The 12,985-nt window shown below is 40.2% G+C and overlaps 1 long non-coding RNA gene across 3 annotated transcripts in view; it reads left to right on the top strand.

The window, feature by feature from the left end:
* The window catches only part of LOC139762753 (uncharacterized), a 471,178-nt gene that overhangs the window by 228,738 nt on the left and 229,455 nt on the right, over positions 1 to 12,985 (top strand). For 2 of the 3 annotated variants that reach the window (XR_011715828.1, XR_011715827.1), the window contains exon 7: positions 8,066 to 8,216. This is a non-coding gene — a long non-coding RNA (uncharacterized lncRNA). Of the gene's footprint in view, positions 1 to 6,414; positions 6,557 to 8,065; positions 8,217 to 12,985 lie in introns of those variants that run through there. The other variant, XR_011715829.1, reaches the window with a different exon arrangement.

Raw genomic sequence — 12,985 nt, forward strand, 5'->3', positions numbered from 1 at the left:
GGTGGTGTAGCATGGTGGTGTAGCATGGTGGTGTAGCATGGCTGTGTAGCATGGTGGTGTAGCATGGTGTGTAGCATGGTGGTGTAGCATGGCTGTGTAGCATGGTGGTGTAGCATGGTGGTGTAGCATGGTGGTGTAGCATGGTGGTGTAGCATGGCTGTGTAGCATGGCTGTGTAGCATGGTGGTGTAGCATGGCTGTGTAGCATGGTGGTGTAGCATGGTGGTGTAGCATGGCTGTGTAGCATGGTGGTGTAGCATGGTGGTGTAGCATGGCTGTGTAGCATGGTGGTGTAGCATGGTGGTGTAGCATGGCTGTGTAGCATGGTGGTGTAGCATGGTGGTGTAGCATGGTGGTGTAGCATGGCTGTGTAGCATGGTGGTGTAGCATGGCTGTGTAGCATGGTGGTGTAGCATGTCTGTGTAGCATGGTGGTGTAGCATGGTGGTGTAGCATGGTGGTGTAGCATGGCTGTGTAGCATGGTGGTGTAGCATGGCTGTGTAGCATGGTGGTGTAGCATGGTGGTGTAGCATGGCTGTGTAGCATGGTGGTGTAGCATGGTGGTGTAGCATGGTGGTGTAGCATGGCTGTGTAGCATGGTGGTGTAGCATGGTGGTGTAGCATGGCTGTGTAGCATGGTGGTGTAGCATGGTGGTGTAGCATGGTGGTGTAGCATGGCTGTGTAGCATGGTGGTGTAGCATGGTGGTGTAGCATGGTGGTGTAGCATGGCTGTGTAGCATGGTGGTGTAGCATGGTGGTGTAGCATGTCTGTGTAGCATGGTGGTGTAGCATGGCTGTGTAGCATGGCTGTGTAGCATGGTGGTGTAGCATGGTGGTGTAGCATGTCTGTGTAGCATGGTGGTGTAGCATGGCTGTGTAGCATGGTGGTGTAGCATGGTGGTGTAGCATGGCTGTGTAGCATGGTGGTGTAGCATGGTGGTGTAGCATGGCTGTGTAGCATGGTGGTGTAGCATGGTGGTGTAGCATGGTGGTGTAGCATGGTGGTGTAGCATGTCTGTGTAGCATGGTGGTGTAGCATGGTGGTGTAGCATGTCTGTGTAGCATGGTGGTGTAGCATGTCTGTGTAGCATGGTGGTGTAGCATGGTGGTGTAGCATGGTGGTGTAGCATGGTGGTGTAGCATGGCTGTGTAGCATGGCTGTGTAGCATGGTGGTGTAGCATGGCTGTGTAGCATGGCTGTGTAGCATGGTGGTGTAGCATGGCTGTGTAGCATGGTGGTACAGGAGCGCGTGTCTTACCTGTGTGAAGACCGGCGTTATGATGATGGTTACCGAAGCCATGTCCATGGTCATTATGCAGGACTGTTGATTGGCGAGGAGTGAGTGAACATGAGACGGGGAAGCCAAGTGCATGGATGGTCTGGGTGGGGGAGGGGGAGATGTAGGCTTGTAGATCACTTTTCCATTATGTGTGGAGCATAACATAACATGAGCCAGGAGAAATCACTACATACTCCTCCACAATGTGAGTCAGTTATGTGTTAACCCGTCACATGCATGTGGATGACTTCGTAAATCTGAAGCTAGATATATGTACTGGTCCAGCCTCCACCACAACACCCCGGTGTTGTGAAATATTCACAACCATAATAAGGACACGTTAGAGCAGGAATTTTCTCATAACATATTTGGCCCTACAAAAAACAACATATATAGCTACATTTTATCATGATGGCTTCTGATAAACTTTTTATACAATGTGACGCTAACGCATCCTCTGATGTCATTTTATTTGATCCTAATTTCATAAATGTTAATGAGTTAGATTAATCTTATTACAGGAAAATGCTGTAAAATATGTATTATATTACATATCAGGCGACAGCTACAGTACATGATTTGTACATACTGTAGCAAACATGGTGCTATATAAATAAATAAAAGCAGACTATGAATTATGTATATGTGTATATATGTATATGTCTGTATATATGTATATGTCTGTATGTATGTATATGTCTGTATATATATATATATATATATATATATATATATATATATATATATATATATATATATATATATATATATATATATGTGTGTGTGTGTGTGTGTGTGTGTTACATTGAGATGTATAGGTATGTATATTTGCGTGTGTGGACGTGTATGTATATACATGTGTATGTGGGTGGGTTGGGCCATTCTTTCGTCTGTTTCCTTGCGCTACCTCGCAAACACGGGAGACAGCGACAAAGCAAAATAAATATATATATATATATATATATATATATATATATATATATATATATATATATATATATATATAGAGGATGTAAGGCATGTGTACGTGTAGGAAGAGAGGAAAGTGATTGGTTCTCAGTGAATGTAGGTTTGCGGCAGGGGTGTGTGATGTCTCCATGGTTGTTTAATTTGTTTATGGATGGGGTTGTTAGGGAGGTAAATGCAAGAGTCTTGGAAAGAGGGGCAAGTATGAAGTCTGTTGGGGATGAGAGAGCTTGGGAAGTGAGTCAGTTGTTGTTCGCTGATGATACAGCGCTGGTGGCAGATTCATGTGAGAAACTGCAGAAGCTGGTGACGGAGTTTAGGTAAAGTGTGTGGAAGAAGAAAGTTAAGAGTAAATGTGAATAAGAGCAAGGTTATTAGGTACAGTAGGGTTGAGGGTCAAGTCAATTGGGAGGTGAGTTTGAATGGAGAAAAACTGGAGGATGTGAAGTGTTTTAGATATCTGGGAGTGGATCTGTCAGCGGATGGAACCATGGAAGCGGAAGTGGATCATAGGGTGGGGGAGGGGGCGAAAATTTGGGAGCCTTGAAGAATGTGTGGAAGTCGAGAACATTATCCCGGAAAGCAAAAATGGGTATGTTTGAAGGAATAGTGGTTCCAACAATGTTGTATGGTTGCGAGGCGTGGGCTATGGATAGAGTTGTGCGCAGGAGGATGGATGTGCTGGAAGTGAGATGTTTGAGGACAATGTGTGGTGTGAGGTGGTTTGATCGAGTAAGTAACGTAAGGGTAAGAGAGATGTGTGGAAATAAAAAGAGCGTGGTTGAGAGAGCAGAAGAGGGTGTTTTGAAATGGTTTGGGCACATGGAGAGAATGAGTGAGGAAAGATTGACCAAGAGGATATATGTGTCGGAGGTGGAGGGAACGAGGAGAAGAGGGAGACCGAATTGGAGGTGGAAAGATGGAGTGAAAAAGGATTTTGTGTGATCGGGGCCTGAACATGCAGGAGGGTGAAAGGAGGGCAAGGAATAGAGTGAATTGGAGCGATGTGGTATACAGGGGTTGACGTGCTGTCAGTGGATTGAATCAAGGCATGTGAAGCGTCCGGGGTAAACCATGGAAAGCTGTGTAGGTATGTATATTTGCGTGTGTGGACGTGTGTATGTACATGTGTATGGGGGGGTTGGGCCATTTCTTTCGTCTGTTTCCTTGCGCTACCTCGCAAACGCGGGAGACAGCGACGAGGTATAAAAAAAAAAAAAAAATATATATATATATATATATATATATATATATATATATATATATATATATATACATAAGCAGGAGATAGCAACTTGGCGTACATAATTACCGGAAATAATTTTACATGTGTAATATATATATATAATGTTAATTTACTTAGAGATGTTAATTACCAGGATAAACACGCGCGTTGTAAACACAGTTCACAAAGTTAGTGATTTACAAGCACAACTTCCGGTCGTAACTAACACTTGTGTTTTATAGTTATGATACGGCGGGGGTGGGGGGGGGGGGGCTAAGTTATGAAGACGTGCTCAGAATTATATCAGGAATCACACACACACACACACACACACACACACACACACACACACACACACACACACACACACACACACACACACACACACACACACACACACACACACACACACACAACACACACACACACACACACACACACACACACACATGGGTGTTACCGGACTCGGCCTTCAGTTGATAACCTTCAGCGAGGTTGTATCATCGTGTGTTAACCACAGGGAGTACAGTCTCCATCTGGCTACACAGGAAGCCAACATTTCCCTTCTGCTGAAAGTAGCGCAGTGTTGGAGCGCAGGAGATACGGGAAATGGTGTCCTGTATACAGGTCGCCACTGTTTAGAGCCGTCCCATATATAGGTCATCACTGTATAGAGTCGTCCCATATATAGGTCATCACTGTATAGAGTCGTCCCATATATAGGTCATCACTGTATAGAGTCGTCCCATATATAGGTCATCACTGTATAGAGTCGTCCCATATATAGGTCATCACTGTATAGAGTCGTCCCATATATAGGTCATCACTGTATATAGCTGTCCCTTATATAGGTCATATTACTGTATAGAGCCGTCCCATATATAGGTCATCCGCTATACAGAGGCGAGTGTTATTACCGGTTTTACTGTAGTGAAATATTAATGGAAAATTCTCGAACCATTACAATAACCGGACTAATTACATACAAGGATTTTTCATGCATGAAGGAACAAGATATTAATTAATTTGTTCAGTAATTACTCTTCCACTCGCTCATCATCAGTAAATAATGTAAATAAATTACCGGTTATTAAATATGTCTTTGTTTAAAGTATATTCTAGTTAGGTTCATTCAGGCTAAATATATATATATATATATATATATATATATATATATATATATATATATATATATATATATATATATATATATATTTCAGGAAGATGGTATAAGTATACTTAAAAATCAGGTCAAAGGTCAAGTTATCGTAACGAATGGTCGTACTGTTATGTTCAAGGGTCGTACTGTCGTACTCAAGGGTCGTAGTGTGTGTGTGTGTAGTTTGGCTTGTCTTGACATTAATGAAGTAATTAAGTGTTCGTGTTGTCTGGTGTGTTAAGGTGCCACCACGAGGGTGTGACCTGACCTCACGTTGAGCAGGACAATGACCTGTCATCATACAGGTCAGGTCGTACCGTTGTGCTCGAGGATCGTGATCATGTATGACCTCTAACAACCCAAGCCGGAAGTATAGTAACCATCTGTACATCACGATCATTAACCTCCTGTAAGTACACTGACCATCCCTTAAGTAACGATCCATTTGTGTAATTACAAAGCTTACCCTTGTTTGACCATCCCTTAATTAACGATCCATGTGTGTAATTACAAAGCTAACCCTTGTTTGACCATCCCTTAATTAACGATCCATTTGTGTAATTACAAAGCTTACCCTTGTTTGACCATCCCTTAATTAACGATCCATTTGTGTAATTACAAAGCTTACCCTTGTTTGACCATCCCTTAATTAACGATCCATTTGTGTAATTACAAAGCTTACCCTTGTTTGACCATCCCTTAATTAACGATCCATGTGTGTAATTACAAAGCTTACCCTTGTTATGTTAACGTCACCGTAACGATGATGATCATTATGGGTCCTTTAATTACAACGACGAATTGGTGATGGTTATCATGTGTTCAGTACGCGACCTGAACAAGCGACAAGGTCAACACTTTACGCACGACGGCAAAATAGCCAGAGTGCAAGCGGGTACCGTCTTGCCGTTCTAACTATCTCTTAAACGATGATCACTTCGGTAATTAGGCAATTGCGCTCTTCCTCGTCGTGCTGCATCTAATTTTATCAGCTGATAACAAAGCACCCCCCCCCCCCACCGTAATCCCCCCACTACACAATGACAGTCATCAAAAGCTGTTAACGTAATCGTTTCAAATTGATATTGTAAGATGGTCGTCGGGCCTGCGATACTATACCAACAGATTCGTCCTAAACTACATATTAAGGATGATTTTTGTGTGTAGGTTTGAAACATTGTTTGTTAGGTAATTGTCTAAATCAATCTTGGCCCACTACGGACGTGTCAGTGTCCGGATAACTTGTGATGTTCGGGTAAGCGAGGTTGGTCTGTATTTCTGGCGCGTGCTATCAGCTGGAGGGCAGGTCACCCTCGTTAAACCGAAGGGAGTCAATACTTTTCAATCGGTTTCCTAACTATCCAGGACCGGATCACGGCTCAATAACTCGTGTATAAAACGCCGTGACGTTGATATCACATATATGGCCGGAGATATAGGTAGTGGTGGTAGCGTTATATGGTATAGGAAGGTAGTGTATATTGGTGTTCATATAATAACAATGGAACCATCCAGCCCAGGTGTCAGGGGTCGCCACACACCGCCACATTGCCCTCAGCTTGGGTCACGTTTCACAAATCCATTCTACGTCTTCTCCACACTCAAACCCTGGCGATATCCTCTTGAAACACACTCATTTATTATTCACGATGACTCCACGCTGCACATACCACTCAGATCGTCCGTGAATTAATATATTTCCATAAAAAACTGAGATCCATTTGTTGAGAAGTGGAGTGAGGTTGTGGGGGGTCGGGAGGCAAGATGTGGCAACGCCTCAATTAGGAGGACATGGGCCGACCAGCAGAACATTAGCATACAATGAGGGCCACAACGGCGCGTTCCTGCTCTACATGCACACTCTCACGCCAAATTACAAGCTCTTCCCACGTCTTCTTGCGTCGTGTTAAAAGGAGTTTGTAAAAGGTGGGTCGGGTGTAAATGCTGGAGGAGTGATGGTGAGTGGCTGGAGAGAAGACATGATGCCCCATTGAATGAACCATCTTGGCTATGTAAGGTTGTGGTTCACGGCGTTAAACATCAAGGTCACGGTGCTTCATGCTCACCTGACACACTCGTCTGTAAGAGTACTCAATGTTGTATGTGTGTGTGTGTGTGTGTGTGTGTGGATTACTAATGTACAATGTTATGTGTGAGGTTGTACTTAATAAACAATAAAAGTCATGTTTTCATGTTTATACACGTGCACACCAGCCACTTCCTGTCATTTCACTTGAATTTCTTTTCACGTATCTTGTCCCACACTATATGATCAAAGTATAGATAAATATATTGTTCGTATTGAAGAAATTGCCTATTATATGAGAACCATATACATATTCACATTTGCCTACGTGAAGGTATCTACCTATATAATTAGGTGAAGTATAAGGAAAACGTTAAGAGTTGAGAATTTCTTATCTAATTCTTCATATCAAAATAAATTGTTTAACATGTTACTGTCTTATGTTTAAAGTCTTACTCTAACCTAAAGATTTATTTCTTCCATCTCCAAACTAGGATACAATTGGCAGCTAAGTGTATTATCGTAGTTTTACTATGGATCATCAAAGAACTCTAAGCAGATTATAATTTTAACGTAAATGTTTGCCAACATATTGCTATGTATATGATACAACTGCTGGCATAATAGCTGTAGAAGATGGAATGCACTAAGGTCTGTCCTTATCGTGTTTCATTTTCCCCTTGGACTCATAGGAATATGTTGATCACCCGCAAAATTGTGATCCTTTCCAATATATATATATATATATATATATATATATATATATATATATATATATATATATATATAGATAGATAGATAGATAGATAGATGTCGGGAACAAAGAATAATGTTTTAAGCTTGAAGGCAAACGTACTAGGACAATAAAAAGTCCTCAGGTCCAAAGTAATTCCTGTTAACTATACGATCACATGTCCAGCATGTAAGCTGAATATATGTGCTACTACTTGCTGATGTAAGAAATTAATTGGCGTGGCAGCAGAAACGTCCTAGAAGATTAGACTCATAAATGAAAACCATAACGGATAAATGTAGAATAGCTGACAGTGGCAGAGGAGCACAGTAGCTTCGACATAGACAAACATGTTATACATGAAGGAAGACAAGTGAGGGAGGAGGAGAGGTGTGGCCCCGGGCGGGAGGTTGGCTCAACATATGGTAGTGGTGAGGGCAAGGCACTGACTCTACCCTCATGGTATGATGTAGGTCTCTCTCTCTCTCTCTCTCTCTCTCTCTCTCTCTCTCTCTCTCTCTCTTTTCCGGTATCCCAGTCACATTTAATTCTTTAGAATAATTGCTCCTAGTACAATACCATGTCAGGAAGGACTCTTACCACAACAGTAATGTTATTCAGTTTTCTCAGTAACTCACTGAAGTTTTATACTCACCATTGTAACCCTGTCTTCCAGGCATGACGGTGTGACCCCAGCTGGCCCCAGTCTGGTGACGTCATGTGCAGGTCATACCTGCTAGTGCCTCAGACATTGGAGCAGTAGCATCACCCTCACCACTATCATGGACGGAAACTTGCTCACAACTCCTCTCTCTTCCCAATAACAGGTACTGTTACATAATTCAGCAGAACAGGATATTGTAACATTCATCTCTGTAGCTTTATTGTGGACTTGTATGGATAACATTTTATAGAATTGCTGTTTTTCTGCAATTGGGATAGACTTCCAGGAATACATAATATGTTCATAATAATATCGCACAATGATCAAGTTAACAAAGTTATTCTGTAATGTCAGTGTAACATTATTCGTAAGTTAGTTTACAGCCTTGTTATAGTGTTATTAAAACAGGTTGTAGTTGCTAAGGGTTTGTAATGTACAATATCCTGATAGTATTGTTATGGTTGTAGCTTGCAATGTTTTTCTGTTCTACTTCACAGAATTCACTGAAAGGTACCATCTTTATTAGATTTTGAGTCTGTTATTAGTTAGCATTTTTAGATATTATGGAATTACATGAATTAATATATATTCATAGTCATATGTCTTTCCTCTTAAGATGTCTGTAGTTAAGTACCTGACACCAGACTATCTTGTAACCTAAACAACATAGTGTATCACTTACAACTTTAGGGTTGAAAATGTTGTAGTTGTATGGGTCAGATGACACTGGTAATCCCTTTCACATGATGATGAATGTTTTCCATATTAATTTAATAACTGAAATGAAATTTCATCAACCTCCTTACATAAAGCCCAGTTTCTGTGTATAGATTTTAGTAATTATGATGGTGGATTTTCAAATAAGTTTTATTTTTCTTAATCACTCATTGTATGATTAGATAAAGTTATTCAGATACACTGCATCATCTTTCTTCCCACAATTATTTTTTTTTCCTTTAAAAATATATGATCATTTTAGTCTATTTTAAACTTGATTCTAATTTCAACTCCACACATTTCATCTTGAAGAGAATTTATTCTGACTGTAATTTCCTTAGCCTTCTCATGCACCGCTTATTTCAGTAGCTCTGTCATGTAATTAGTGGGTTCATTACTGTATACACATATATAGTATTTCTTGTGACTTCTCTTCTTACATATTAATTAATGTCATAATTTCTTAAACATCTTTTTGTAAAACTTTTCAGACATTTTCATTTACTAATAGCTTACTAAAACTTTTGTTTTTAAGATCTTCCATATATAAATTCCAAGTGAATGATAGAAGTCTTCAGGGATTAATAGTGTATGTATAGGTGTTACCGGACTCAGCCTGCTCAAGGTTGCACTGCAAGTGAAAGGTTATTTAAGCGAGGCTGTATCATTAGCAGTAATGTCTTGTCAAGGACCTTCTCACTCCAAAGGAGACTACATTTCCCTGCTGCTGCTCATAGTACAGCTAAGGGTTGCAGGAGACTTTAGAAAGGCCTTGATTAGCACTAGGATTATTCCATTAGAATTATTTGTCCTCAGTAAATAGAGATAAGATAAAGTGGATGTATATTTAACATAAGAGGAACTGTCCCATCATATTTGATTTTGATTATTGTATTTTGACCTCATGCATGTATCTTTGAAGTCATGCAAGAAATATTGTAGTTTTGAGTCAGTAAAAATATTGTGTCAAGCATGAGACCAGGTGTGATGCTTAACACTACACACACAATCACTGGATATTGTAGCTTATTATTTTATGCGGCATTATGCTGGTAATTTTATTTTAACATTTTGTTTTGTTAGCAGAACTCAGTTTACGTATGTTTGTTTACACTTTATTTCTGACCTTCACGGGCTTAATTTCTTGCAGTCCTTCCAGTTATTCTTCTTTATCCCAAGACATTAATCATTAGAAAAATAACAATCAAAATAAATTCAGCATGTTCTTGGATGACCCACCATATCACATTCTCTCTCTCTCTCTCTCTCTCTCTCTCTCTCTCTCTCTCTCTCTCTCTCTCTCTCTCTCTCTCTCTCTCTCTCACTTTTGTGCTTTTCTTTCATACATCAACTTGCGTGTGTTTAACTTGTTCCATCTTAAATCTGTAGTAATCATATTGTTGTCCAAACACCCAGAAAACATACTTTATCAATATAATTACTTTTATCTTGATGCAGGAAATATGGAAAGTAATTATATTCTCTTAATTATTTCCCCTCCAGCAATTGTGCTTCAATATTTGTTTTCTAATGCTCTTAGAGAGCATTTTTACTTTCACCATCCTACTAGCATTGTCATTATTATGCTAGTACAAGTTTTCTTGTCGATTTTGATACTTATGTCTTAACTTCTAAAGTCACCACAGAGTTTGTTTGTCCTGTTTTTGTCGCAATGATAAACACGCCAGTCATCATGTAAACAGCGTTCACCATCCACATTTCAACATTGTGTCGTGTGTGAGGTTTTCCTGTCTGTGTTCACATTACTGCTGCCACTGTTAAGGTCATCTGACAATCCCAAACGGCATTACTTCACCTTATGCATGAAATGAGACTACGTATTGTTTTGGATGTTTTGATTTTCCTCTGCAGTTTCTCTCAATTCCTTTGGGACATTGGCCACGTCAGAGCTTGTCTCATGACCGAAATGTTTGATTTAATTCACATTGTGTAGTGTCTTACCCCACACCTACTGCTGGGAGGTCACTCTGGGTCATGACCTGACTGACCCCAGGAAGTAGATTAGTTCAGCGACTGAGCCGCCTGACCAGATTATCAGATTACAAACTTAAACTCTGGATCTATATCACTTCTGAAATTGTACCACTATTTAATTCTTTCTGTAAAGTTGATGATTTTCTGGGTTTTTCATATATATATATATATATATATATATATATATATATATATATATATATATATATATATATATATTTTTTTTTTTTTTTTTTTTTTTTTTTTTTTTCGCTGTCTCTCGCGTTTGCGAGGTAGCGCAAGGAAACAGACGAAAGAAATGGCCCAACCCACCCCCATACACATGTATATACATACGTCCACACACGCAAATATACATACCTACACAGCTCTCCATGGTTTACCCCAGACGCTTCACATGCCCTGATTCAATCCACTGACAGCACGTCAACCCTGGTATACCACATCGCTCCAATTCACTCTATTCCTTGCCCTCCTTTCACCCACCTGCATGTTCAGGCCCCGATCTCACAAAATCTTTTTCACTCCATCTTTCCACCTCCAATTTGGTCTCCCACTTCTCCTCGTTCCCTCCACCTCCGACACATATATCCTCTTGGTCAATCTTTCCTCACTCAGTCTCTCCATGTGCCCAAACCATTTCAAAACACCCTCTTCTGCTCTCAACCACGCTCTTTTTATTTCCACACATCTCTCTTACCCTTACGTTACTTACTCGATCACACACACACACACACACACACACACACACTTCGCCGTTACCCGCTTTAGCGAGGTAGTGCCAGGAACAGGCTTCCTATATAGACTTTTCTTGCGGCCAATTAACTGTATTCTTTCGAGAAAATTTGATTTTTTTTTTATTTTGACTTTTAGAATAGTGCGTAGCTCTGTCCAGAGAAAAAAATGTAGTATCTGTTTTTAGTGTTATGTTTTCATGTTTCTCGGTCATTTTCACGTCTGCCTAACTTCCTGAAAATGATAATTATAAGTTAGTTCTGGAGGCTAACGACCTAGTTAATGACTAGCCAACCAGCGGCGCCGGAATGACACAACCATCACGTGTTTGTTACGTGTAATTTGGTCATCTTGTAATTTGTACAGGGTAGTTAGGCAGTAGTCACAGCTGAATAATACTCTTAAATGTTTTACGATTGTTGAAGATTTTCACTGTGACTTTTTTTTCCCAAGCAGTTACAGTTGTGTTTTTAGATGGTTTAGTGTGTGATGAAGGATGATGGGGCCTGATTCCCACCTGTTGCTATATCCTGCACACAAGGGTTGATCACGTCATGAACGGCCAACATGTGTGTTATATATGTAAGTCTTGTACTGACTTCCTGCAGGAAGAGTCGCTTATATCTTAACTAGGATCCTGAAGCGCTCAGATTGCTAGTCATTTCCACTGGTCGGGACCAGAGGTATTTAAATTGCCATGTGTCTGCGGAGAGTACAGGGCTGTTGAGTAGTAAGGTCTGTGTGTGTGTCCTCATTAGAGTAGTTTCCTCGTGGGATGTGTTGAAACGGTGTTTGTAGTGTTTTAATGATGGGTCAGGTCCAAAGCGTAGACGTGGAACTGTGACTCGTGTTTATCTAGAGAGTGTGGCTTCTGACGAGTGTATGTCTAGTGGGAGGTGAAGATGAAGACTGGGTTGTGTTTTGTGGTGTTTATTACACAGTTTTGGAAAGTTGTGTACTGCGGGGGTTTTATATTGTGTGTGTGTGTGTGTATATATATAAACGGATCAGCTGTACAGGACACAGGAAGTGAACGGGGAACATATCTGTGAGGTCATATTAGAATTATATCAGTCGTGAAGAATGACTTCAAAACTATAAGTGAATTGCCGAAACTGTGAAATTTTGAAATCATAAACGTTAAACTGCTTTCACAAGTGCAGATATAGAGAAACATAACTGGCAAATGGCATGCGTTTTAAAACCCTGAGACAATTTCTTTTCTAAAGAGCCAGCTGGGGTGTGGTGGAACTGTGGTATAATTTCTCTGTTGATATTTTGCTGTTTATGAACACATCATCATAAACACATTTCAGTAGGTTTACATACCTGTGGCATCTAATCGTTCTTGAGGAAGACGTAATTCATACTTTATCTGTAAATAATGTTATTACATCATTCGTTGGTTTAGTCACACAACCCGCAAACCGTATTTTCATGTTAGTTTTATCGTTAGTGTAAACCTCTGAACTTGGGTTGATAACG

This window comes from Panulirus ornatus, chromosome 44 (genome assembly GCF_036320965.1).
Source record: "Panulirus ornatus isolate Po-2019 chromosome 44, ASM3632096v1, whole genome shotgun sequence".
Taxonomy (NCBI): Eukaryota; Metazoa; Arthropoda; class Malacostraca; order Decapoda; family Palinuridae; genus Panulirus; species Panulirus ornatus.